Here is a 23007-nt window from a genome sequence, read left to right as displayed (position 1 = left end):
CATAGGCTCTTTTTCTCTCTTTCAACACATCACTTTTTATTCATTGATTTAGGATAGAGCAGTTTTTCAATGTCCAACTTTTGAGAAAACTCTAGAAAAACCAACCTGCAACAGTCATTAAGAGGCACATCCCACCTGTGGGAATCCAGGCTGGTCCTCAGATTTTCCCTATTTCTGTCATCAAGTGAAAGGGATGGTCCCTACTCCATTTAGCTTGAGGTTCTGCGTAGGTAGTCAGAGGCTCTGAGGACTAGCCACGAGGAAGACAATCCATTCCTTCCTACCATGTCAGTGGCCAATAGGAGAGCAGCGTTCCTTCCCACAGCACTCACAGAGCATGGAGTGAGAAACAGAGCGACGACTTAGACATAGTTAGCAAAGGAAAGAGGGCAATCCTGTTGGCAACGACCACAGGAACTGATCTGAACTTGGCAGAAAGAATATGCCTTTTATACATCCCAAGTAAAACACAGTTTTTACATTTTAATTATATTTGGAGAGCAGCTTTACATATAAATATTACCTCGAGTGGGTTTTCAGCTATTACCTTTTTAAGTGAGGACTTTAAAACTGTACATTCTGAGCAGCATACGCCAGATTGCTTACCACGGCCCCGTGAATTTACAGTAATTGCATTGAAAACAGCTTTATAAGTATTTCTCTGCTAAAAATAAACAGCAGCTTTGGGTGGGGTGGCACACGCTTGTCACCCCAGAACTTGAAAGCGCCGAGGAGGATGACTAGAAGTTTAAAGCCAACCTCAATTATAGACCAAGTTTGAGGCTTGCCTTAAACACCAAATAAAAAATAACAAATCAATTCAAAAGGAAGAAGACAGTCAAAAGTTTTGTGAGAACTCTTTGATACTTGCTGCATACCCATGCATGGAATGGATTCAATTTTTGTCTCTACTGCTCCATGGCAAGTCCCTCACTGATTCTCAAAGCAGACTGGCTTACTTCTGCCAACCTCAAAAAATGGACTCCACTCTTCACCTTCGTTCTTATACTAATTATTCTGTTCACACACCATGTTTTTTCAAGTTTAGATTTCAGAGTAAAACATCTTAAAGGCTCATTATCGCCGGCTTGACAAAAATGACCCAGTGTGCTCTCATTTGCCAAAACTCATGTTGGTTAGGTCCTGGGATGGGCTGCTGCAGTGCAGAACTCCTGAGCTTAGGAATCACCAGAGCTGGTGTTATTGTTGTTAATTGTTGGTTTTTGACAGCTTTGATACTCCATAAATAACCTGGCTGGTTATAAAATCCTTGGTTCATACTTTGTTTCTTAGCCGTCTGTAGTGCAGCCTTTTCTGCAAGTTCCTTTTGAGATGCCCAATACCAGTCTAATTACCTTGACCTTACAAATGATCTCTTCTTGTTTTTTCTAAGGGATCTGCATATACTTTATTCTGAAGTTTCAGAGAGCAAATATTTTAGACATTATGTGCTACATATGTCCCCTGTCTCTTTGTTTTTTAACTTTTTTTTTTTTTTAAGGAAATAGAGACCAGAAGCTAAAGAAGTGGTTCAGAAGTTAAGATCACATCTTGTAGAGACCCTGGGCAAGTTTCCCAGCACCACAAGGCAGCTACTAACTGTCATTTCCCAGTCTTTCATCCCCAATTCCGGGGCTCCACTGCTCTCTTCTGGCCAAAATAGGTACTGCATGTACACTGTATATGAACTAATATGCAAGCAAAACACATAAAGTACAAATAAACAAATCTTCAAAAAATAGAGAAACCAATCTTTTAGTTGCACAGTATATAGGTTGACAGCCTTTGTTGTAAGCCATAGAATTTTTATCTTTAAATGTCTTTATTTCTGCTGGGATCTGTCTAGAAGCTTACCATTCTTTGAAGTATATTGTATAAATATATTTTTAAAAGTTTATGAAACCTACTAATATATGGTCCTGATAATTTCAAAACACTCAGAAAAAAAGTTGTACATTCTTTGTCCATCTTCCTAGGTATTTGAAAATATGCACACTGTGATCTTTAAATTCAACCAATATTTTCTCAGTATTAGTTGAAAATATTGATTATAGTTCACTCATTATTTTTGCCTAGTGGTTCCAAATATGTGTGCACCAAATATTTTTCTGTCTTTCATGTCCACAACATGTTAGACTGTCTTAACCTTTTCACTGCTGGATTTCATAAACTTGATTAGTTGATTATATTTTGCTGACTTTCTTTACTAAGGTTTTCTTCTAACCAGTGCCTCCTGAACATCTTATAATTTAGTCTTGATTGCTTACAAATTTACCTATTTTGTGATTCCCCCCAATAGCAAAGAAATCTTGTTCATTTCTTCCTCTTCTTAGTCCATTTCTGCTCTTCAATTTCCCCATCTCCACCCCCAGCCATCCCAGATAATTGATAATCAGGATGGACTTTTCCTTTTGGGAGATTTGAGCTCAATTATACTCTCTTTTCTGTGATTTTTACCCCCAGAAATCTAGCTTCCTCTATGGACTGAAGAAGTAACCTTGAGAAATCCTTTACCTGGCAATCATCACTTACCTTCCAAATGCAACTAACTTGACTTACAGGGGTCTCTGCTCCCATTGTGCCCATGTGTAACACGAATTTCTAAATGGTCTTAATAATAAAAACAAACCTGGGGCCAGGTATTGGGGTGAATTCTGAAAGATCAGAGAAGCAGAGCAAGCCACAGCCAACCTCACCTTGCCAACTCTTCAGCTGATCTTGTTTCCTCAAACTGGAAGCCTCTGAATCCTCACCTGAATGGATCTCACCTGAACTGCTGCTAACAGCCTAAAAGCTTAAAAGACTCTAGTTACTGGTCCTCATGCCTTATATAACTTTCTGCTTTCTGCCATCACTTCCAGGGATTAAAAGTGTGTGTTTCTCCGAAGCAAGACATGAGATCTCAAGTGCTGGGATTAAAGGTGTGTGTCACTATGCCTGACTGTTTTCAGTGTGGCCTTGAACTCACAGAGATCCGGATGGACCTCTGCCTCTGGAATGCTAGGATTAAAGATGTGTGCTACCACTGCCTAACCTCTATGTTTAATATAGTGGCTGTTCTGTTCTCTGATTCCCAGATAATTTTATTGGGGTGCACAATATATCAACTACACCTATGTTTGATACCTTTCTTATTTATATGCATATATTCTTATGGCATCTAAAGTGATTTAGTTATCAAATTAAAAAAAAGTATGATGTGATGTGGGAAACAGGCAAATAAACAGTATTCCGGTTGGAGAAGAGCTGATTCATACACATGTACAAATCCCATACAAAGGTTTAAAAGTTAAATCATTTTAAACAATGGCTAAGATTTTGTATATTTATAGAACTAGTCAAAATAACAGCTTATGAAAACCCAGACATTGTTATGGGATATTTGTGCAGTGTGTGAAGATATATTGTTGCAATTGGTTTAATAAAGAGCTGAACAGCCAATAGCTAAGCAGGAGGTATAGGCGGGATTTCCAGGCAAAGGCAGAGGAAGCAGAAGATGAATCCAGGCACTGGAGAGATGCCAAGAGACCCAGATGAAACAGGATGGGCAGTGCATGACAGAATGTAGATTAATAGAAACGGGTTAATTTAAGTTATAAGAGCTAGTTAAAAACAAGCCTAAGCTAAGGCTAAGCTTTGGGAGCTGACTAGGACAGAAAAAGACTCATTACAACACACTGACTGAATCCAAGAATTAGTTAGATCACCAGAAACAAGCACACCAACTTCTAGTGATTAAAATCTTACATAGTTATTCATAAAAATAATAGCTCATTAAAAGCAGATATTTATTGAGCAAAACTGGCTGGAAGTCAAGGTCCAACGATAAGCGGCATCTGAGAAGTCTGTGTCTTGCTACAGCAGAAGAAGCCCACAGGTCACTTCCTTTGCCCACAGCTACCCTTCAGCTGCCTTAAGTCTGACTGTATAAAACCATGGTGGATGAATTAATGTCACTGTGTTAAATGCAATATTCAGCACACAGTGCCTTATAAAGCCAATGCAAATAAATGCTGCCAACACCTTTGCTTCCTATTCTCTATCTATAAAACTACAATCATAATATTTAAGCAAGAGCCCTCTATTTCCTAAATGAAGGCTTAAGTAGTATCGTTTAACTTTGATGGGCAGGGTGATGAAGAGAAGCTTTCGTGGCAAGCAGTGTTCATATAAATTAATATATTAATATTTAACAAAGAAATGGGAGATGAGGAATCAGAAGATTTGCATCTTGGCATTAGTATTCCAGGCTGTAAGGGAATGAATGTCTGTAAGTTCCTATGATAGCACTGTCACTTAGATTGAACTGAACTTCATGTGTCCTCAATTAGATACAAAACAGTGAAACGCGGCCAGCAGTTACAGTAAAGACTAGAACATGCACACAGGATTCCTTGGCTACTCCTTTATCCAATTGTGTCAAACGGTGGCCATCTCTTTGATTAAACTCTGTTCCTTTTGAAAGAGATTCAAAAAATTTGTACTATGCAATGCAGGTAGGGGATCTGTGCCTGGGATGTGATTGGCCCTAACTTAAGACAAAACTCCATTTTCTTGAGTGTTCAATTACTTATCTGCCTCAGAATGAATGTAAACAATACTCTGATATTCAACATGGAACCTTTTACCATAAAATCTATACACACCGTGCTAGTGAGTCTTCATACTGTTCCTGGACTTGCACTCCATGTTGACAATGATCCATCCATAGACTAGCTCTTTCAACATCAACATGAGTAGTCACTGCTCTGGCAGTTCCTAGATCATCCAAGCCAGACACAATGGTGCACAAAACCCTTTGAAAAGTCTGTTTTTGGACTTGCCTCTACTGTGTGTGATGTACATATTAGGACAACATAAGGTCACCTGATTTAAGAACCAGGATTTTGGTTTATGCTTGGTGCCAAACTATGCTGTGTCGTTAATTTGTGGGTAGCACCCTAATGATTTCTTCCGATAGACTCAGTCTCTTTTCTTTTTTAAGGAGGAAGAGGACAGTTGCAGCTCATAAGAGGTGATTGAAAGAAAAGAAATGAGTCTGTTAATAGTGCTTAATCAACAAAAAAGTCATAAACATTAAACAATGTGCATTTTTATTCTCTTGTGCACACCCATTCAAGTTTTCTGAATGTAAATTCTCTTTGTGTCAGAGATGATAGTATTATCTGGTGTTGTAGCATCTAGCACCCAATGTCGTGCACATTACTATCCATAAGACATTATTAAAAACAAAATTAGGATGTGAATAGAGCAAATCAGAACACACCTAGTATATACAAAGGGCTAGGAACTATCCTTGCCCATGTAATATGTGTTAATTAATAAAAGTAAAAGAATAAAAATACTAATCAAACAATATCTATTGAGCTCATCCTCCATAGTAGGCATAGTAGGAAATTTAAACAGGATAATTTCTAACCAATAGGTTGATAAAATAGTTTAGTTAGATAGGTTAGTTCACTAGCAAGGCAGCTAATTATTAAGTGTTTAATCCAGTTAAATTTATTATTGTTTTATGTAGTTCATTCACAACATTGAGTGCAGAGGACTAACAGGGCAGTTTCCAAGTAAATGTTGACTTAGGGCACAAAATTAAAACTGATCAAAACTTAAAACTACCAGTTTCTCTTCCATTATTTTCCCCAATATAACTTCCATTTGCAAGTTTTCTTCCTCTTACACAAATACTTGTTTCCATGACAATATTGCCACCTCTCTCTCTCTCTCTCTCTCTCTCTCTCTCTCTCTCTCTCTCTCTCTCTCTCTGAAAACTGCTACTAGAATAATCCAATTCTCCAGCTGCTGACGTAGAAAGCTACATAAATACTTCCATCCTTAAGGCACATTCTCACCATCTTCCAGTACTGTACACAAGTTCCTATACAGATCTATTTTTAGGTACATTTAAAAATACTTCATAACTCACAAATAAGTTCAGCATCGGAGATGAGAATTAGACATAATTCCAGGTCAATGGGATACAAGCTCTTAATATAAAGCCAACTTTGAAAGCACTGCCTACTCCAGAAAGGAAGGAATGCCCAGCCACTCAGCAAGGATTTATGTCCTACCCCCTAGTTCTGTATTTGGCTCCATGCTCAGTTTCTCCTGTCAGATCCCTGGGATTGCTAAGAGAACTCAAACTGCCACTTAGGGTTTGTAGATCAAGGTGTCCCCAACACTGCTCCTGCCTGGCTCTTTAATTCTGGCTCATTTGCTCCCAATTCCTGTTGCTGCCAAACTCCTGAGGATTGAACACATAGTAAATGCCTCAGAACTGACAGCTTTCAAGACCAGGCTGATTCTGGAGAGAAGCTGAGGAATGTCACAAGCTTATCAGGTGCCAACATGGAAGCCCTGTGCTCAGGAGGGGGTACTCAGTATTGGGAAGGTTCCTCCATTTTCCAATGGCTAGTCAAAACTAGTAAGCATATTTATACATTAAGTTATGGTGTTTCTCCAACAAATCCTGAGGACTCACCCAAGTACTGGCATGGATCTAGAATGTTGATTAACACATCAGATCAATATGGGGTGAGGGGTAACACAACAGCAGAGTGTTAACTTCCAGGAAATCCTGGCATACTTTTCTAGATCTTTCTAGATTACATACAAATACCCTGCATCTTCTCTGCTGATTCATCTTGATATGACAAAGGAACTCATCTTTCTCTAAATTCCAAACCCAGAATGAAAAAAGTAAAATTTAAACAACATCAACAACAAAAATCCACTGGAAAAAAAAAAAAGAAAAGACTAAATTAACTCCCTTTAACAGTTGAGTCCAAGCTGACTGGCATTTCACAATTTGCCCTTACAGATGAGATAGTGTTTAATTTTTGATGCAGTTTATCCATTCTTAATTCCAAGCTATATTATTAATATAGTATAATATTCCAAAATACCATGCTGTCATAAATCAATTCTTAAAATTTCTTTTGAATGTGCCCAGATATCTGGATATTATAATGAATATACTTGAAAAATAAAACACTTTCCAGTGCGTTGGAATGCTGGAAAGCACTGTTTTCATTTTTCAAGTGCAGTGTATCTGGTAAATCAGGGTGCTCTCCAACAGTCTCTGTTAAATCCTTAGATCCTGAGTCCTTGTAGAAGTGATAGGCAAGCAGATCACTATTACCACTGACTTCTGTTTTTACCCCCTTAGTTTCCTCAGTTTATAGAAAGACAATCCACCCAGAACCAGTAATGGTATCATTTTTTACTGAAGGTCTACACCATACATCAGCCACGGCTTCTTTCTGATGGTCCATTTTTGCCCTGTCATTCCTTTCAAATTTAGAAAAACACAAAGTTGTTTGGGAAACTCATTCTGGGTGATACAGCATTGTGAGCACTGTAAGGTATGATTGCTCTTTGTGTATGCAGAATTTTTTATGTGCAAATATCCAACATACATCCGAATTATCTGATACATATGTATGTACATAAAATATGCACAAAGAACAAATATATTTATATATGTAGATCTGTAATTACACCCAGATAAACAAATACATATGTATGTGCAGTCTGCATCTGTTTGTTCATTTATATCTATATCTGTATCTATCTATCTATCTATCTATCTATCTATCTATCTATCTAATCTATCTATCCATAGCTACCTATCTATCTATTGTATATAATATATATTACATCCTAAGTGTGGGCAAGCAGCCTTCTGGGCGAAACACAGCTGTACTTTGTTCAAAGAAAGGCCAGTATAGTATTTAAAAAGCAATTTAGGTATTTAGTCAAAACCCTCAACAAAACAGTAAGAACTAAGATGTAGCTATGTTGAATAATGTTTGAAAATCTCCTTTTCTCCATTTCCCAATCCAAAGCATTTGGCAGATTTGTCTGTCCCTGTCCACTCGGCCTTTTAACTCTCCATCCAAAGTTGTCACAGTGTTTAATGATTTGTGTGATCGATTTCCCCATGGTTGTCTCCATACTTGCTCTAAGTTAAAGAACACTCACCCCTTGGAAGAATTCTCCATCCATTCCAAAATAAACGCTAGCAAGGAAGCTTCCCTTATGGTTATGTCTAACTGCTCACTCCATGTCATCTTTCTCCCCCGGTCCACACTGAGCACAACCAAGGCATACCACAAACAAGTTGATAGAACTTACAGGCTAAGAACACTCTCATATTAATATTACCAATGATATTATTTCTTATCTTTACGTCTAGCAGAAAATGGACCCAAACTAGCGTTTTCCACTGTGTGTATACACTGGAAAGGAATTTCCAAAGCTTTGGTTCAGACAGACCCACATTCTGAGACTGAATTCTTTCACTAAAAATAACAGCTGCAGTAAGACTCAAATGCAGTGGTCCACGGTAAAGAACCTCAACAAATCCTAAACACTGGTCTCTGCTGCCCTGCAACTTTCAAAAGCATCCCCAACACCATCTCAAATTTTTTAGCCTAAGTTTTGAAGCTACTTAAACACTTTAAAAATGTCTCCGCTGGGACCAAATAACATCCCTACTGCAACCCATACTGTATGCCTTCTGGATGATGCTGATTTCTTTCTTTTTTTGTTATTTCATCTGTGTTCTATCCCTTGCCCTCAGAAAGGAGGAATCCACTCCTGAGTTGTTAAAGATCAAAAGAGATATCTCTATTATGAGAGGTTATCACTAGGCTTGCACCTAACGGTTATACAGGAAAAAGTAGCCTCAAAACTAAGGAACACTCTATTGTATTGGGGTGCCAAGAAATAGAGAATTTTAATTGTATATAATCTGTTCCACCCGCCTCTGCCTTGTTTGTTTCATGTGTGTGAACATCCTCAGGAAAACATGGCCATTAGGCAATACAAAACGGGAGGATTTTCTACTGCTGATAGACTTGACTCCATGCTGTGTCCACTTGACTGAACTGATGCACAGTCTACTTTCAGCAGAATTGGTTTCTGTTTATACTGTTATCCTTCCCAAGGATAGCAATGTGACCGGGGCTTGTGTAAAGGATCCTATAATCTTTCTCATTGTTTTAGTTTTGCTGGCGGTGGAGGAATGGGATCTATCTTTTCTTACAGCCATGGAAGAAGCCGACTCTGATCATTCTTGCCAGAGGGGACAGAAACAATGGAGTACAAGTTACATTGTAACCCACAGATCCTGTGTCACGGAAACACAGCTTTAGATTTCAAGGCAGGAAAAAAACAAACACTGGTTGAGAGCTCAGACATTTGTTCTGGATACTGTGTAAGGCGTCAAATAACCTAAATGCCCTTTTTAAACTTCTTTAAAACTTAGAAATTAGACATCTTTTCTTATGAATGATTAGAAAAAATACCCCAGCAAAATCTTGTGCTAGGGTTCTGATTGGCCTGGGGAGCACAGGCTGAATATTAATCCCCCAAACCTCCTCCTCAGGCAGCTTTGAGTCAAGCACCATAGACCTGGAGAGAGGCTCTGGGTGATGACTTCCATAACAGACTGGTTCCCTCCAATAGATACTCTCCTGCTCTACAAAAGATGTGGAATCTTTGCAGACATAATTTAAATGCCAATTTTCCTGCTTCCTCTTCCAAGTTATGGCACTTAGAACATCAATATTTTAAGCAGTTCAAGTATTTTTTAACTTCTAAATGAGTCATTCACTCTCTTAGCAGAGAAGAGGTAAAATAAAATGTCAATGACAAAAAAAAAGGAACTACTACTTCAAAGACAAGCACAGAGCTGCGGATCCACCAGTACTCGCCTTGGAAAGCAGCATCCAGTGCTGGTCAGAGCAATGGCGATTCAGTGGCTCTGGAGGAACTCAAAGGCTGCTGGAGAACGTGGCGCAGTCCTCACCCCCCCACACTTAACGCACCACTTAGGGTGCAATTTCTTCACAGCTCTCACAGACATTGGAAGGAATCATGTGTGGCGTTCAGGAATTTACATGCCTCTATTAAATGATTTCAAATACAAGGAAATAAAAGAAAATAAAACGCCCTAAGACATCTGGGTACTGATGGCTTTGCTCACTGGCTGCTCTACCTGGACCAAACCTTAAGCCAGGGCAGACTTCCCAAGAGCCGCAGCTGTGATGCCAAACCTTACAGTGTTCCTTTACAAAAGAGGTTCTGTGACATTCGCCAGCAGGGCCTCAGAAGTCACAGGCAGCAGAGAGCGAATGAGGCAGGGTCCACATTCCCTCATTCTGTACTGAGACCTGCAAGAGTCCTCAAGTACAGGACTCACCTGGAAACTGAGTTTCCCCTCCCTTTTGGCCATGTGCACACAGATGGCACCTCAAGGAGAATAAAGGTATTTTATTCTAAAGCCCAATGTGAGTGACCATGGCCCAGGCAGCTGCAAATACCATGTTTCCATGCCATAACACATTTATAATAATTGTATACTGAAATAAGAAACTCATAAATAAGGGTGGTTTTAAAACGCACTGGTGGGAAAATCAGGCAGGTAATGAGGAAGGCAGAGAAATCTCTGATATCTCTGGTGACATCCTTGGCCCTTGGTTTGGTGGAAGCTAGTAGTCTGTACATTTCACAATTATCTTACTTCATAGTCACAAGTATTTAGGTCAAACACAAAGGTGGTCCATAAAAGGCTCCTAAGGGGTGCAGCCTGAGAAACTTTGGCTCTGAACCTGTAACATGGAACTCTCCACAGTCACTGAATCAGGCAATCAGCCTTAGCGAACCTTTAAAACAGGCCCTTGTCTTTGCTCAGAAATTCAGTTTATCCTTGTTTTCTCCCTCTCTTCATCCCTCCCTCCCTTCTTCCCTTACTCCCGTAAGATACTAGGCCAATGACAATATGCCAATAATGTAAGTTAAAAATGTGGAACGTCGCACAAATTGCCATGTCATCCTTGTGCCACACTGATCTGCCATTCAGACAGAGTGTATATGCTGCCCTAGAGAGCACACACTTAGACATTTCTGAAACTCAGGTTATCTTCTATTCCCAGAGATTCTCCAGCAAGTCTAGGGTGGAACCTAGAACACAGGGCAGCCACTTCCTGCTGACGGTGTCTTGATAAACACTGTACTTCATTCCCCAGGTTTCAAGTGCCCAGACTGACATCTCTTCACACCACCATAACCGGGCAGTGTACTAATCAACCCCATACAGGAACACCAGCATGTGGACCATTCAGTGCAAATGATTACTGAACTATATTCCAAATCTGAGTACAATGAAATTTCTGTTTTCTCTTGTGAAAGATGATCACAATGTTTGGTAAGACTCCAGCCCTAGCTGCTCAATGAATAAATATAAGCCTCCTTTGATGATATTCCAGGAAGTGTTCAGAAACATGCACTGGACATAGAAATGTGCAGAGGATTCTCGGGTATGGTTGTAGAAAACTCTTTCACTGCAGTTTGCTAGTTCATAAGGGAGTTCACTGGGACATCCTCATATAATGTATTTCAGTCATATTTTCCAGTACCATTAACCTCTCATCTCCTTCCCACTCCAGCTAGTTCCCTTTTTCTCCCATAGTCTTCCTTCTCTCTTTCTGTGTCTGTTTTAATGACATAATACATTTCATTACAGTTTCATACATAAGCATGGAGAGGAGCCTCTTTACAGGAACACAGATTCCTTAACCATGGCTAAGCCACCGAAGAAAATGTCTCCCCCCATCAACTGTTAACTGGCTACAGGCGCTCAGGGAGGCTTGAGGTAACATAGCCAACTCTGAACAAGGAAGTATATACTGAACTATATCCTCCCAAGGCTGAACTATACACATAATTTCCAGGGCGTTCAGGGTTCTCATCTGTGTGTTTGCCTCAATATTCCTTTAGTACATTTTAATAAATACTTAACAAGGAATCCAAGGCAGCACACGTAACAATAACTTACTGTGCAGAGTGAGTCTAACTCCACCCCTCCAACTCATAATCCACAAGACACAGAGTTAACTGTGTGGGTTTAAGCCCATGTGGTTTCTGTGCTTGAATCAGTCAAACAACTGCAGTTATAGAGAATCAGACAAAACGCAGGGCACAGCTATAGCCCTGAAGGATTTGAGTTAAACAGAGGGTCTGTAGAATCGCTCTCCCAGTTTGGGAAGTCAATTGAGAGCATCAAAGAGTAGCATTCGACTCTCTGGCTCCATAAGATCCATGGCCCAGAGAAAGGCCCTGGCCTCTTCCCAAACCATCTACACAGAATTGTAACAAAGTCGTAGGAGACAAATGGGATGGCATAAGGAGCCTGAAGGGGAATGAAGCATGAAGTCCAGATGTCTAACCACTTAACTATAGCACAGCTTTTATGTGAACAAATATCAATAATTCCAATTTCATCTAAATGAATCCTAAAATAGGTGAACAGGCTTGAGGATTCAGAAGTAAAGAGCTGCACATGTAAGAATGTGGGGAAGAGATGGGAAAGGCGAGGATCAGTTTACCATCCTTGCGGAGGGTCTTCCTACTGATGTGGAAAATGACCACTCTCGTGGCAACCACTCAGAATCAGGACTTGGCCAACATTATTCCTCTACACTAAAAATAATAGAATGCTGTAGTCAAAACAAAAATAGAATAAAGGCTGGAGAAATGGCTCAGGGGTTAAGAGGACTGGCTGCTCTTCCAGGACCCAGGTTCAATGCCCAGCACCCACATGGCAGTTCACACCCATCTGTAACTCCAGTCCCAGGGAACACAATGCCCTCTTCTAGCTTTCGTGATGACTGTATGCATTTGATGCATAGACATACATGCAGGCAAAACATCCAAGCACATAAAATATGAAACAACAATAATAAGTGATTTAGAAAAACAAAAGGACAACTATCTTCTTTTAGTAAAATAAGCCTGTTGTCAGAAGGCAGCCTGGGTAGGGACAGGCCATGTGTCCACAGGTGAACATTCATTTGCACATCACTTCCACACCATCAAGAGTGTCCTTTCATCCCTTCACTACATCGGTCTAAACTTTTACCAGTAAGACGCCGCAGCCCCATATCTACCTAAATCGTATGCCAGCACTAACTCACGCCGGGAGTATTCTATGGCCTTACACAGTCGACTCATGTACTTATAGTCCCGTGGAAAATCCTGATGGGCATATGCGCCAGCACTTAACATATATAGGTGGCTACCCCTTCAGATTGTGGCTAAGGGTTCCAGGCCTGAGCTGCAGTCCCACAATGGCCATTGTACATCCCTGGGCTTCCCAGGAGAGTTTTCATTATCTTCTCAATTTGTCCTGTGCAGCATCATGCTCCTAATACCCTGCTTATCTGCTCAATGAACTGATGAAAATGCTAGAGATTAACACACTAAGCAGCAGCCTGAATTCCACGAGGGACACCGAGTCAAAATGCAATCCCTGTTGCCATTTTTTTTCTTTAGGCTCTGCAGACTCAGAAGCCAGAAGTACTTTTCAGCACCAAAGAAACTAGACTAGCTTAAGCATTTTCAGTAAATTAATCAACAGATAACATGATTTCAACAGGCATTTTTCAGGAAATACAATCTTGGGCATGATTCTGCAAAGTCTAAAATAAAAAAAAATCATTCTGTGACTTTCCCTTAGGGTCTTTCTAGCATTTGTTAAACAGTATTTTAGATTCACAGAAAAGTATCATTTTAAGATAGAACACAGCTGGTTTTGACAGAGTGCTATGTGACCCTGAACTTACATGACCATTGCTAAATGGCAGATATCATTCTAATTTACAGCATGATTACAGCAAGAAGACTAAGGGTGTTGCATGAGATCTTATAAATGGTCAAGAAAACAGAAGTAAGCAACATGGGATCCTTTATTCACCTTCTAATATTCCTACTGAGAAGTTAATATGAAGATGGTCTCTAAATAAACCATAGACCTACTTCAAGTCGGACTCATGACTAACAACATATTCCACTTCTGAGACTTGGTTAATAAATTCAACTGAAACCAAGCTAAAAAGAGTTAATGAACACAAGACAGAATTGAATTCAATTAACTGCTAAATTACTGGGTAGTGACTAAACACAAGATGCACTGAAAGTTCAGGAACAAGGAGATCAATGGAAATGCTTTGTGAAAGAAGGTGTTTGTGTTGGAACTTGCCATCTAAAAGACTGCAATAAAAGAACAGAGACGAGACAGGACATCACAGGCAGAAAGAAGAGCCAGCATATGTTATAATTACGTATATAAACTCTTTACACAAACTCCTTTCTTTTTTATTATCATCCCCATTATACGGTAGAAAAAATTAAGGCAAAAGGATTAATCAGCTTGCTCATGACATAAATATGGCCTTACTTTCTCCACATTAGCAAACTTATATAATTATAACCTGGTACAATTTTCTGAAAAGTGAAGATACATAGGTATAGATTATATTACACACATATACACATATTCACTTTGTAAACAACAAAATCCACCCTTATAAGTTTAAATGCAGAGAGAGAGACATTGTATGGTATGTGTGTGTGTGTGTGTGTGTGTGTGTGTGTGTGTATTCAAAAATTCTCTTGGTATGTCAAACAATGAGACTTAAATACTACATATCCAGGAAAAACATGACTTGCTTCCTTGGAGTGGCTTTTTAAAATACGGTCCTGCACTAAGTATTATGCATCTGTTCTAGCTAGACTCAGGATCTCTTCTTATACCTGGATTTAAATGTGTACTGTATTCAGTTCCCCCTCTCTATGCTGTTATTATCCATTCAGCCAGTCTAGTACACACCACAGTGCCTCATTACTGTACTCATTTAAAGAGGTCAAATAGAAAACATGTTAAGTTCTTAATTTTGTGTATATTGTAGGGTTAGAGGTATGTGCACAGTGCACACAGGGTCCATATGAGGCCTCCAGATCCCCTGGAAGTGCACGAGTTATGAGCTGACAAGAAGGTTACTGGGAACTTGGGACTTCTGGAGGAACAGTATGCACTCTTAACTGCCATACAATCTCCCTAGTCTCAAAAGCTTTTTAAATATTTGTTTTTAATTTATGCAAATTTATCATTTCAGGTGCACATTTCCTTGTTTAGATCCAAATTCCTTTTCCTTTAAATTGTGTGTCTCTGTGTGTGTGTGTGTGTGTGTGTGTGTGTGTGTGTGTGTTTGCTCACATGAGTGCTGCTGTGCTCATGTGGGCCAGAAGAGGGTGTCAGATGCCAGAGATAGAGTTACATGGGTACTGGAAACTAAATTTTGGTTGTTTGCAAGAGTAGTATGCATTCTTAACTACTAAGCCACTTTCCTAGGCCCCTAAACTCCCATCTAACATCCTTTCCCTTCTGCTTCTATTCCAAATGGTATTCAGTAAGAAGCCTGATTTCTATTCCTTCATATAAATGTGGTATATTTCCACACAGTGCTGGGGATGTTTTTCTGTATACTGTGAATGTATGTTACTATGATTTGGTTGATAAATAAAACACTGATTGGCCAGGCAGGAAGTATAGTATAGGTGGAATAAGCAGAGAGAATTCTGGGAAAAAGAAGGCTGAGTCAGGAGTTGCCAGCCAGACACAGAGGAAGCAAGATATGAAGGCAGAACTGAGAAAAGGTACCAAGCCATGTGGCTAAACATAAATAAGTATTATGGGTCAGTTTTAATGTAAGAGCTAGTCAGTGTTAGGCCTGAGCTAATGGCCAAGCAGTTTTAATAAATATAAGCCTCTGTGTGTTTACTCGGGTCCAAGCGGCTGCAGGACTGGCAGGTGAGAGAGATTTGTCCTGACCATGGGCCAGGTGGGACACAGAAAAACTTCAGTTACACTACTCTGCATGCTTTTTGGTTCTTCTGTTTTGTTTCTTCATGGGTGTGAAATACTCACACTTCAAACTAACTACGCAGCAGGGGACACCCTTACATTCTGCATCCCCCCTGCCTCCACTTCCCCATGATGAGGTCACAGGCATGTACCGGCACATTCACCCTTCCTCTGCCTGCTTTTAAGACTTTCCCTTACTTGTTCACAGTAACTGGACAGTGTGTTTGCTGTGACTTCTTATGCTTGGCTTTCTCTTAACTTTTTGAGATTTATGGGTTTATAGTTTCCACTGTATTTGAACAGTGTTTTTGTTGTTGTTTGTTTTTTTGCAAACTCCCTGAAAGCCCAGCTGCACCTATGTTAGACACCGTCGTATTATTCCTTGACTGTGTTTTGTTTTCAAGCTTTAGTCCTCTCTGTGCTTCATTTTAGTGTCTTCTGCTGTGTATATAGAGTCAATATTCTTTTTTCTGCAGTATGTTATGTTTACATATTCAGATTTTTTCATTTGGGGTAATTTAAATTAGCTTTTATTTCCTTTTTTAATCTTAAAATATTCATATTTTCCTTAAAATCTTTGAGCATATTTATGAGATGATACAAATGTTTTAAGGTCCTGGACTGTGAAGGTCACTACTGTCAATTTTAGGTAAGTCTTGATCCATGCTTGCCTTTGGTGTGTCTATCTGGATTTCCTCCCTCTTTGTGTCTGTACCAATTTTGACCGGACACCAGACATTTTCAGTTTACTTAGTGCTCCAGTTTAGTGACTTCCTCTTGAGTGGTTTTTGTTCTGGAACAGGGCTGAGCAACATGTAGACCAGTCCGATCTCTCTGGGGCTGATCCCAGGCTGATCATGACAGACACAAACTGATGGTTCTAAGACCAGCTAGCCCCAAGCACATCATTAAGCCTGGTGTCTCTGGGCTCTCCTAGGACCTATGTTTGCAGGAGAGCTCTCCGTTGTGGTTTATACAGACACATGTGCTCCAAGCATCGTTTAGCTCTGGCCTTCTAGATGGTAGATGTGTGCCTTTCTTCTTTGGCAGAAAGCTAATAATCCAGCCAAAAGCTTTGATGACAGTTGTGAAGACACTCTGGAACAACTCCACCTCCTCTGGTATTCTTTCCCTCAAAACAGCTCCTGACCTCTCCAGGTTCTGTTCTCTGCTTAGCATGGGAACACTGCATGCCCTGTGGAGTAAATTCCCCCTGCTTTGCAGTGCTAATGCAACAACACAGCTCCCCTGGCTTTAATCTTCTCCTGAGGGTCACTGCCTCCTGCACAAGAGGTGAAAAACAGGATTCTCCTGTTTGGTTGTCCAGCCGTTTGTGTTGGACAGTCGATTTCCACGGCAGCTAATCTTTCCGGTCAGAAGTACAATTCCTCCAAGGGTTAAGTAGGAGATTTCTGTGAGGCACTTCATAAACGGTATCAGCGGGCAAATGTCAGCCCAAGAAAACATATCTAGACAGAGACAAATCCATGCTTTGCAGTATAAATATGTCTACAGCTCCTGCAAGGATAAGCAGACTGGACCATGATCTTGCACAAGCTCAAAATTCTGGGAAGGTTAATTTGCCTCTCCTGAAAATCCTGAAATGTACTCAAAGCATGTGATTTCTTTAAGAAATATCCCCTTTTCTAATGCACTGACCCTATAAAAATGCAAATATCTCTCGGAAAGGATCACATTTTCTGTTCTCATTTAATGAGTCTTCAGAGACAACTGGTCATCTGTGGGAACCTTGAACCATTCTAGCATAATGGGAGGGTGGGGGCTTGGGACTGTGCAAGACAAAAGAATAAAGTTGAAGGAGGAAGACCCTAGCAAAAGGGAAGGAGGAAAGACAGAATCACCAACTTCATCCCATGCCCAGGGCAGGCCCTGTGGGAGAGGATTTGTGCTTCAGTTATATTTCCCTTGGGTACTATCTGTAATTACTATCACAGCTCATTGATTTTCAATTCTTTCTATTAATACATTTATTGGCCATTCTGACATTATTAAATTCAGACCAACTCTGCATCTTTAGTAGAGGATGTCTCTTCCCTAAAAACACGAATTCTGTGAGTGTAGATGCCCCCCGCCCCTCGGCTTCTCACACTAACAAGATCACATCTTCCGTGTGTGCCCCGCTTTGCAGCCGTGTTACTGACACGTCCGGATTTCACTACAGATCAAAAGATCTCTGCTGCGGGTCATCAGCGGATACGAAATGATAAGTAAATTCATATCTCTAAGATAAATCTACCAATTTACCAGCAACGCCAGCCCCTGTTCCACAGTGGGAGAGGAAATAGTGAGACCTGGTTAAAGAGCAACCCGAGGGGCATTTTTAATAAATGCCCCTTCCTCACATCCGACAAGTCATTAAAGTAGCCGTATCTAACTAAGCCTCTACACACAGATGTACATTAAAGATTTAATGTAAAATTAAACAAAGTCATTCACCAAGGGAAAAAGTGGGCCTTGTCGTTGGTTTTTTGTTCCCTACTGCCGCTGAATTGTAATATGATTGTGTGCCTTAAATAAATTCCAGAGCTCGTCTCCAGGTTCAGCCACAGTACTCGCATCTGGCTGTATTTCTTTAGGAAGTACAAGAATTGAGGTCTCTTTCAGAACAGCGCCATCTCCACATCCTCCCCCCTGTGCAGTGTGGCACACAGGCTCTCGCCTGCAACAGTGTCTGAATGAATCACTGTTTATCGAGCCCTGCTTATTCATGAGCTCCTGGGCTGAGATGATGAGGAGTAATGAGTACCATAAAGGAAGAGGTCTCCTCCATTATAGCTGCTGCGCTGTGCTCATCGGGTCTTTGTGTACAGAAATAGCCGCAGCCCTGGGCTATGAGCGTCCCGCAGAACGTTCTGTAAAAGTTCCTGCAAGCTGTCTTAAAGGAAATCATCAAGACTCGGTTGTCCTTTCCCCCCCATGTCTAGAATACTCATGCTCATAAGGACCTCTGCTCTGAGCAACACTGGGGGTGCAGGCCTGTACTCCAAGCTACTCTGAAGTCTGAATGTTCAAGACCTCCCTGAGCTACACAGTGAGTTCAAGGCCAGTTTGGACCACTCAGTGTGACCTTGTCTCAAGAAATAGAAAGCAAAAAGAGGATTGAGGATATTGCTACCTGGGAGAGCCATTGCTTAGCTTGAGCAACATACTAAGGTCAAGGGCAGGAGGGTGGCCTGCAATTGGAGATTTACCTGAAATTTATTTGTTGAATTACAGAGTAACTTAGAAGTCGAAGTGTCTATTAAAAAGAAAACATAACCTCATGAAAACCGCAGCAACTGCCCTGGAAGCTTGGGCCTTTTCTTCCCGGAGGAGGGTGTTTATTAAGCACCTAGCACAAGCAGGCAGGTGACTGTGAGGATGGGGGTACACCACTTCCCCACTGAGGACAACTGGGTTGAGGGGTACTGAGCACGACAGGACCGGTAGGTATCTGGTGGAATAAGCGCATGAACTCACATAGGACTCACTTCAATGTCTCTGTGGCTGGCTTCCGCAGCTTCATCTGGAGTGTGCCAGTTAAATCTCCCATCAGAAATGTTTTCCCTCACCCCTTGACCTTCTCAGATCATAGGATATCAGAGGAAGCCTGGGAAGCAGGCTCTCCCCCACAGGACCCCCACTACACAGATGAGGACAGAGAAGTCCAGAGATGAGAAGGGACCGCTTAAAGTCACTCAAGCTGGTAAACTGCGGGGCCAGGAATAAAGTCGTATTTTATGTCTTTGAGGCAGCCCCTCCGCTTCCTCTCTAGTATGATAGTTCTAGAACTCTCTTCCTGCTGTCCTCCTTTGCTTAATAACATGTTGGAACATCCAAAGGCTGACAGCATTTGGGAAGCTCTTATAACAGCGGGGTATGTGCACCAGAAGTCACGGACAAAGTCATTCCCTAGTTCCTTGCTGTGCCCCCGAAGTATATCATCAGAGCGCATGCCCTTGCCACAGACTGCTCAGCAGCATGTCCTGAAGGAAGCTGAAGTCACAGGACAATGTACTGATCATCAACATCACTAAAAGGATGAGCCTTGGAACTCTGAACAGAGGGAGCTAGTGCCTATATGTGGCTATTCCAATTCAGTTCACATGGCTACCAAAGACCTCTGCTACTTATGAGAATATGAGAGTCCGATATTTGTGATGCCATGTTCGTGTCCACAGTGATCATATGAGGTAGACAAAACAGGCTAGCAAACAACTGATTGGATATATATATATATATATATATATATATATATATATATATATATATATAAAACCTGCTGGTTAGAATAGATAGGCATTGGATAAATCACGTATAAACTGAGCACATGTCATGCCCTGGGAACCAATAAGAGACACAAAGAAGAAATAGAAGAAATAACCCCTGCCCTCTAAGTGTCTGCATTCTGACCCAAAAACAATCAAAATCCATACGTATAATTCCTTAAGTGAATGGCAGACAGAACTTCCCAGGGGAGAGATTTAGCCATGGTCAATTTTGTTATTTGATATTCTGCGATCTGAAAAGGCCAAGGGGAGAGGAAAGGCATTTCTAACGTCAACCACCAGTGAAACTATTTGTGTGTGGAAGTAAAACACAAAGACATTAAGGTGAGTTGGATGCTGGTCTCAGGTGTTTATTCAGCCAGGTACCAGTCCTGTCAATCACACTCAGTCCCCCACAGCTCAGTTATCTACCACATCTTCCTTTAGGCCCTTGAAATATTCTCTAGGAGGGATGGGAGACAGGCGGAGACCAGCGGATAGCAGGAGAACACCCGAGGGACTATTTAGAGCAAGCAGGAGAGAAAGAAGATAGCCAGCCATGGTACATGAAACAGAAAGTGCATGTAACATCTCTAACATGTTGCCTAGAAAAACAAAACAAACGAAACAAAACCCACTTTCTTCCTCAGAGGACTTAAGGCTTATGAGTGTATCTTAAAGGTGTCTTGAGACATGGCTGTTACAGATTCAATGAAGGTACCAAGTTTAGGCTTCCTTATACATTGCTACCATCTAGAAGGGTTTCCTCAATATTTGTTCTAGGTAACTAGGAAATGTTGACATTTTGAAGACCCCATAACTGCATGTGCAAGTATTCATTTAAATTTCTCTAACATGTTTACATTTTAAGACAAATTAAACTTCAGTCAGCTTCTAATCAGGAAAAGTTAGGAAATCTTCAAAATTCTGTCTTTCTCTAAAAATATGTCTGAGATTCAGAAATCATACAGTATACACACAACTCACCCCATGATTTCCAGTAAAGTGGCTTAAAATGAAAATCACTAAAAGTTTAGATTTTATTTCTTTTTTCTTTTTTTGGTTATTTTGAGACAGGGTTTCTCTGGTAGCTCTGGCTATTTGGAATTCACTCTGTAGAACAGGTTGGCCTGGAACTCAGAAATCTGCCTGCCTCTGCATCCCAAGTGCTGGGATTAAAGGCATGCGCCACCACCACCAGGCCAATTTTATCTGTTTTTAAGGAGACTTGAAGTACTACAGAGTATTGTTTTCTCTGAAGCGGTGTAGTCACAATCATGTCACTAAACACTCTAGGCCATTTCTCTTGAGGATTTCCCACAGAAGAAGAAAAGAGGATTATACCAACCATACAGTTAAGAAATACATACCAAGATAAAGCAAAACAAAGGGTCTATTTCCCTCCACCACATGCAATCTAAATTAGTGGTAGGGGAGAAACATCAGCTCCAATCACAAAGAACAAAATTGATTTCAATGAACAGGAGTTAATTAATAATTGGGAACCCACAACATTTTCCTGTCTACATTTAAGGACAAACAGAACTTTCTCTAAATCACATGATATGCAATTCCTGCTCACTGTAAAACTTTGTGGATACTGGCCTTAATTTCCTGAAAACCCTGAGTCTTTCATGCAAAGCTTACCTTGAAAGTGAAAAATGACCAAAAAGTAGAAAGAATTCCCTGGATATTGTTAAAGACTCAGGATGGTGATGATGACCTCTGGTTTTGAGCCCTGGCCCACACCATAGCTTAAGAGTTTCTGTAGTTTTTGCCTTTCTCTAACAGGTATCATTTCAATAGACTTATTGTTGTTCATGTTGAAGAAAGTACTGTGAGATCAAAGGGATGCTGGGAATTATAGACTGCCTTTTCCCCTTTCTCCCCTATCAGCAAGAAAAGGCTCTCCTACCTATATCATGATACAGAAAGACCACACAGAGATTCATTTCAGTAGACTCATGACAGGAGTTAAGGTTTTATGAAATGAGTTGAGACCACAGAATGCTAAAGAAACAATGCCAAACCCTTCCTGCTGTGAGGTTAATCAAGGTTAGAGCTACTTGCATGTTCTGGAGGATCAAGAAAGTTAACCTAATGAGCCTGATTGGAAACTACATATGAACACATGACATTTCCCGAAATCTTGTCTATGAACCGATACCACTGGTCACTGTGCATTTGTTTCCCATCATGATGCTCTGTCAGCATTGAGCAGACCTTATTCCAGTATAGTGTTTGGAGATTGTTAAGTGTTGGACATTCTCTACACATTTCATTTCAGACTTACAAAACTCAATGCCAGATATAAAGATGAAGTGACATCTTTTGGTATTTATTTATAAATCCTTTGGTATTTATTTATATCCTCTGCTGTAACCAAGACCTGTTTCAAACACAGGCTTGCACTGAGAAGGAGAAATGATGCCTAGATGCTGCACACAGCCAGGTAATGCATAGGGATGTGGAAGTAACTGAAAAGAACTACAGGTCCACAGCCTCAGGAGCCATTCCAAAGATGATGAAACATTAAGATGCTAGGCCCAAGAGAGGTCCTATAAGGACTTAACCACACTGATTTCTATCCTCTACTTTTGAGATTCTATTTATTTATATTTAAAATTTCTTTGGATTCTTCAACTACAAAATTACTAATGTTTAGCATTGATTTCTTTATTAGGACACACATTAGTAAGGTGGCAATTGTGGATTTAGTCATATCCTTCAGTTAGCTTTTCTGGGCTGCCTGAGTGGTGGCAATGTCATAAGGTCTGTAGCCAGTGTGCACACAGGTATATAGTGATTTCTTCTTTAAACACCATGGTCAGACACCATTGTAATCTATTACAATGGCTTTATGTTTTTGATTAATGAAGATTTAAATGTCACCAATAATAAAATGGCCTATGTGCCCTCATATGAAATCTGTGTTCCTAGATACTCTGTTTTCTGTATCCACAAACTCATTCATGAGTTTAGCTATGTATTGTTAATAGTTTTCTTTTTGCTTGTGGGTACTTTTCACAT

At 40.4% G+C, this 23007-nt stretch overlaps 1 protein-coding gene across 9 annotated transcripts in view; it reads right to left on the bottom strand.

Moving 5' to 3' along the window:
- The window catches only part of Klf12 (KLF transcription factor 12), a 650091-nt gene that overhangs the window by 236381 nt on the left and 390703 nt on the right, over positions 1–23007 (bottom strand). The gene's annotated exons all lie outside the window — the stretch shown is intronic.

This window comes from Peromyscus californicus, unplaced genomic scaffold (genome assembly GCF_007827085.1).
Source record: "Peromyscus californicus insignis strain IS unplaced genomic scaffold, ASM782708v3 Scaffold_12__1_contigs__length_115047231, whole genome shotgun sequence".
NCBI classification, from domain to species: Eukaryota; Metazoa; Chordata; class Mammalia; order Rodentia; family Cricetidae; genus Peromyscus; species Peromyscus californicus.
Note: the sequence above shows the minus strand (reverse complement) of the source record. Positions and strands in the feature narration are given on the sequence as shown.